Raw genomic sequence first — 6,161 nt, 5'->3', positions numbered from 1 at the left:
AGGGTGGTCAGACTTGGTGACTTGGTTGATGTATGTCATCATATTCCAATTATGTCCTACCTCCATTTCAGCTAAGTCTAACTTGTTTCCATGGAAACAGGGAAAAATTAATTTTTCAAAAATTCCTAAATAGGAAAAGGCACCACCTAAGTCCCTGGTTAATACATGTACAAGTTTGGACGAAAAATCTTTCACTGTTTTCAATTTATGCTCAGAAAACAAAATATATCCCTGACATATAATGCAGGGGTGACATTGACGTCATCTTTATGATGAAAAGAACACACTAAAGTACATTTTTGTTTTAAATGTATTTTATTTTTGTAAACATATAGAAGTGTAATTACTTTCTTTTTGTGCTACACCACTGCTTGGGGGCACGGGTGGCCCAGTCGTCTAAGGTGCCGCAATTCACTATGCAGTTGCGTCCCTTGGGCACGTCAGAAACCTATGATTATGGGTTCTAATCCCGGTTCGCCCTGATTATGTTTCTAGGTTTGTCAGCACAAACCCCTGCTCGTGGGTTTCACTGAAGTGGTTAACGTCAGAGACCTGCATCACTTCGGGCTTTCCTCCCACATTAAGCTGACACGCCGTGATATAACTCGAATACTGTTAAAAGCAGCGTTAAACCCAACTCACTCACTCACTACACAACTGCTTGGTTGGTGAAGACATGACAACAGAACAATAACTGAAACGTCGATGACATGAAACTTTATTTGCAAGAGGAATCATTTCATCACTCCAGACATGCTTGTTTCAATAACAGAAACACAATGAATACCACACCCTAAAGCTGGTATCTATCTATGTACTTAAAACACTGCAGCATCAAAGAAGCCATTTGTAACCATGGTAACGACTTCCATGTACCAAAATATTTATCAGTTTTCAGGAAGCATGTCTAATCACTTCAACAAAACAGGAGAAGCTCATTGGTAAACACATAGGTAAAGACTGTTCCTGATGTACAAGTCACAAGTCACTGACATCGTCATTAACTTCATTGTCAATCGTTCAGCAATCTTTTATTGGAAAACAACATGTGTCATTAAGTTTCTTAAGTAACAATGTTGCCATTTTGCAAAAGTGACAACAGTGAAATCGTGTTACTCCAAACCCCCTTAAGTCCAGAAACCCCTCCTTCTGGAGCAAGATTTGGGAAAGACAAATATAATTAAAAGGGTCATGACCTCTAAACCATGATTATAAATCTGGAATTTGATCATCTGAACATTTCCATGTCACTGTATTCCTGTGATCAAAGGCATCACTTAAAATACTCTTCTAGCAGTAACCATGGTTACATAAATCATATCTGTTCCTACATCTAAGTCAGAACACAAAATGTCCAATTCTTGACCAATTATTTTTGGCAACATGTTACATTATCAGTAACTATACAACCAAGACCAGTTGTACACACCCCTTTTAACAATTCTACCCTTTGAATTGCTGATTCATCACTGAAGGAGTAATACTTTTACCCTCTACCAGTCTCAAAGTGCAGCAATCCCAAGATTCATCTTATCAGTTATCTATAAGGTATATTTTCAGAAAACATCACCTCTACAGTTTGGGTCACCGCCAATGCACATTGAAAAATATTTAATCAGTATACATAGTGTAAGAGGGGCATCATAGCAAATACTCCTGACTTTACATTTTGAATGCTGTTTCATTTGACAGAATCACTCCACTTTTCAATGTCACTATTCTAACATGGATCATCATAATTTTGATTTTATAGCGTATGAAAGTATTTAGAAACATGCAAATAAAGATCTCTGTTTCAAAATTTAAATCATGAATGCATAAATCATCACTCAATTTAATCTTCACATAAGTCTCCTGGGTCAAACAGATTGGACTACCCTGTGGTTCCAAGTACAAGCATGATAGAAATAAAGTGCAAGAAGCAAGCCAATCAGTTCTGCCATTTCGCTAAAGCCAGGATATTTACATACAAGGAATATGTTCATTATCACAATTTACTGTCACACACTGTCTAATGCTGTGGACATAGCTATTAAACTGTTCAGCAAACGGATATTTAGCTATGTTTACTAGCCCAGCAGATATTTACTAGTCTTTAGTTCAGGCTAGTGGTCATACGTACAGGCATGCCAGGAGCCTGGTCGAGTTTGGTGAACATTATGTAGTCCTAATGGCTACAGTGTATACACTCCAGGTTATCATACGTCACAGTATCTGATGGACCTGAAAGTTGGAAGACCTTCACTGTACAGCAGCACAATGGTGCCACTTTCAGTGACCATGAGCAATTATCAGGTCACAAAAACGATAAAAATGTACAAAAATACTCAATGTGCTAATTTACTAACAACCATTACGCGGATTCATACAGTTTGCACATCGGTTTTTCGATTCATACCTCAATGAACCGAAAAAAATACACAGTCAATCCTTAAATAATATTTGGGTGGATGTATGTTCTTTACAGGAACCTTTCATTACATATACTGGTATTTATAACTCCCTATACCTAGTCCCAGTGATAATGTTGAAAGACCCTTTAGATAACACTTAATAAAAAAACATTTGGGACTGAGAACCTTTCGATTTCTCTTCATATGTAACCTTTACTTGTCTTAAGAGACTGACAGTCACATCAGGGGACATAACTCTGACATTTCTAATTGCTCCTTGTTTCACAGCAGTTGTTAAAATGTCCAAACAGTTCTAATTTGGAATGGGCATGATAGGTGAGAATAAAATAAATTATTTTTGATTTGCAATAAACATTGGTTGAGTGGTGATGACAAACAATGAAAGAAGATTGGCCCCACAAAACATCACAAAATACACTTCGCAGTCTTAAAAACCCTACTTCAATAAGCTACCCCTTACCAACCAGAGTCATCTTTGTAGTCACCCTGAATAATTTAACAGTCAATATTTTTTACAGAAAACAGCAAAGAGTGGTATATATTTGCCTGGTATTTATTATGGAAAAGGTTTTAACTTCTTTTAGTTTTAACGACTTTTGAACTAAGCTTGATCACTACCACTCAACCTCAGACAAGAAATATAATAAATCATTAAATGACAAATGCCTCGCTTTGTCACTAATCTAAGTACTCAGTGTGCTTATTATGGTGAATACAGTACCTACAAACACCATGATACGACGGCCAACTGGCATCCATATTTGTGAGACGAAGAAGACAAATTACTGGAAGGTTTGGGGAAATACTTTCTGGAATACTTTGAACAAGTGTCTCTGTGATGTGGCAGCACTAACGGGTCAGTTATCATGGAGGGGATTTTCAGTGTGTTTTTACCCTTCAAGAAATAAACAAAAGTATGACTTCATGATCATAAATAAACAACCTTGTGGTACTCAGTTATATTTCTCTCTGGTTTAGTACTTCAAGTATAGTATAAGTATTACTATGAGATAGTGTGTCACTTTTCTAAACAAAAATACAATGTTTACTCCTGAAACATGCTAAATCTGTGTGGACATATTCATAACAATTCAGCTGTTAACTGGAAGCATGACTTTATCATTAGACCAGAGGTAAAACTGAAGATATTTGACATGGTGGATTGAAGCTGATATTATGTTTTCTATCACTGTTATTATACCACAGCTGTAACAATAGCGACCATCATCACTTGGACAAGGCTTGTAACTATTGTGAGTTTCCACAAACAGATACTATCACTGTTATTATACCACAGCTGTAACAATAGCGACCATCATCACTTGGACAAGGCTGGTAACTATTGTGAGTTTCCAGAAACAGATACTATTACTGTTATTATACCACAGCTGTAACAATAGCGACCATCATCACTTGGACAAGGCTTGTAACTATTGTGAGTTTCCACAAACAGATACTATCACTGAACACCTGGAAGGGGAGTTTAAAAGAGCCTCTTCCTAACTGTTGTTAAAGCAGGTTTGCTGGTTTGTAAGTGGCAAAGAAATTTCTATTATTTTTAAGCTTAATATTTCCTGTAAAGTATGCACCAGGTGCAAGCATAGGTAGAGCAATCTGACTATCTTCCAACAAAACCATAAAATATAACAACTAGATTTCTTAAAACACCTTGGTTAGAAAAATAAAATATTTTTAATCATAATTAATACAGACCAGAAGACAACCTTACATAAATACAAATTTTCATTTCACCTAAATAAAAAAAAATGTGGATTAAGATTTCCGATAAGAATACAGTTATCTTCCAATCACTTTACATTCACATAGTGAATGTCAATGCATAAAACTTTCATGATAAAAGACAAAAGTATGTATGCTCATAATTCAGTAAAGTTAACGACAAACAAAAAACTTTGGGCTAAAGGTAAATATCAACTTCATCCAATCCAAACAATTCATGATAAATATGAAACCCATTATTTACTTTGCTTCAAGCATATTTAATGGTAATATGAACACTACTTTGTACATTTGCTGTATACATGGTATACATGGTACAAGCTATTTCCTATGATGAGCATTGTTTTGGGGACAGTCAAGTGCCCATTTCATATATATATGTCTACAAACATAACCAATAAAAAACATAAAAGGCAAAATAGCAATACTGTGCAATATTCATGACGATAAATTACTTGCAACACACACACTGACAGTAACATCCGTTTGACTCAGTAGTCTGACATCTTCGTTAGATAAGTGTTGATTATGAAATGCCATCAGCATCATTTGGCCATTTTGATAAATTAAAACTTGACATACATATAATTTTTGGAAGACTCTCAATTCATTAAATCAATGTACATTTTTTAATTTGGCATCTGGGATCCTGTAAATCAGGTCGAGGTTGGTATCACGTCTTCATTGTTCAGATGGAGAGCCGGATACCAGGAATGATGAAGTATGATCACTCAATAAAACACAGGCACATATGATTGTCAGGAATTTTTTATGGAATTGGGCAAATCTCCTGTACTTAATGCCCTCCGAACTTCATACTCCCCTGATAGTTCGTCACCCATCTGTCGCAGTGCTATACCACAACTGTAACAATAGCTATCGCCCATTCCTCGTAGAATCCGTCCCATCAGTCGATGATGGAGGTGTGCACTATGGGGTCGAGAACCATGCAGATGGGGGTCAGTTGAGCTGTGATGCATATGTTGGTGTGCTGGTCTAACCGGGGTTGTTGGCACTGCAAGTGTGTTCTGTGGGCCACTTGATATGTTGGAGTTTGGCACTGTGTTAGAATGAGGACTTCTGTCCTGCCCAGTCGAATGTGAGGTGCGTGATTCACAGTCTGTGACAATATCTTCCCGCTGTGAACTCTCCTTTTGCATGTCTGTGTCCTTTGGATTAGATTTGCATCCCATGGTACTTTTAGTTTGACAAAACTGAAAAGGATAAAGACAATAATGATCATGTTGAGAATTTGTACGGGACACATAAGTTTAAAAAGTATGTTGATACTCAGAGGTAGATCTACCAAGTTCTAATTTAACATTTATTAAACATGACAATGGACATGTTGGAGTTATTGTAGAAACTGAAAATGTTTTTAACAATACTTATCGCCATTAGATAATATTATCATGTAAAATGTTGGCAGAAATTAAGTAACCACAGCTTTTGGATAGTTTAACAAATGTTGATAAGCCAAATTTCAACATTTCTTGACACGATAGCAACCAAAACAAAATAGAAAACGGGCTAAATAAATATGACTAGACGACGTTGTTTTAGCGATCTATCATCTTTGTGGGTTTTCTATTTCTTATTATCGGATATCGTGACAGAATATATGTTTGAGACTACCAGCTGATTAATCTTCCGGTGTAACTCATCTGGGCTACAGGACATTATTTAGAAAACTTCCGAGGAAATCCAAACTTTGTGTTCCTCGTTCATTCAAATCGATTAATTATTGATCATAAACGGATTACCAGTAGATTTAGATTCGAAATATCGATACTTTATTTTAAGTTTTTCAACTTCCCAAATTCAAAGACACACTTACAGCCAACCAGAACTTGAACCATTGACGAAAAGTCCCTCCAATGCACAGTACTTGTTTCCTCAGACGAAATCCCTTGACGTAAGTTTCGGAATAACCTCACAACCTATAAATAGAATAGTTTATTCCACACAACTAATATTATATCATACAAGGACGCGTCTCGCGTACGA

General features: G+C 36.3%; 1 long non-coding RNA gene across 1 annotated transcript; it reads right to left on the bottom strand.

Annotated features, from left to right (window-relative positions):
• Nucleotides 1-695: 695 nt before the first annotated feature.
• Nucleotides 696-6,080, bottom strand: LOC139457590 (uncharacterized). Its single transcript, XR_011652616.1, has 2 exons — nt 5,992-6,080; nt 696-5,368 (listed from the first exon to the last, which is right to left on the bottom strand). It is a non-coding gene; the product is annotated as an uncharacterized lncRNA (long non-coding RNA).
• Nucleotides 6,081-6,161: the final 81 nt, after the last annotated feature.

This window comes from Haliotis cracherodii, unplaced genomic scaffold, assembly GCF_022045235.1.
Source record: "Haliotis cracherodii isolate W230 unplaced genomic scaffold, xgHalCrac1.p SCAF_1, whole genome shotgun sequence".
Lineage (NCBI taxonomy): Eukaryota > Metazoa > Mollusca > Gastropoda > Lepetellida > Haliotidae > Haliotis > Haliotis cracherodii.
Note: the sequence above shows the minus strand (reverse complement) of the source record. Positions and strands in the feature narration are given on the sequence as shown.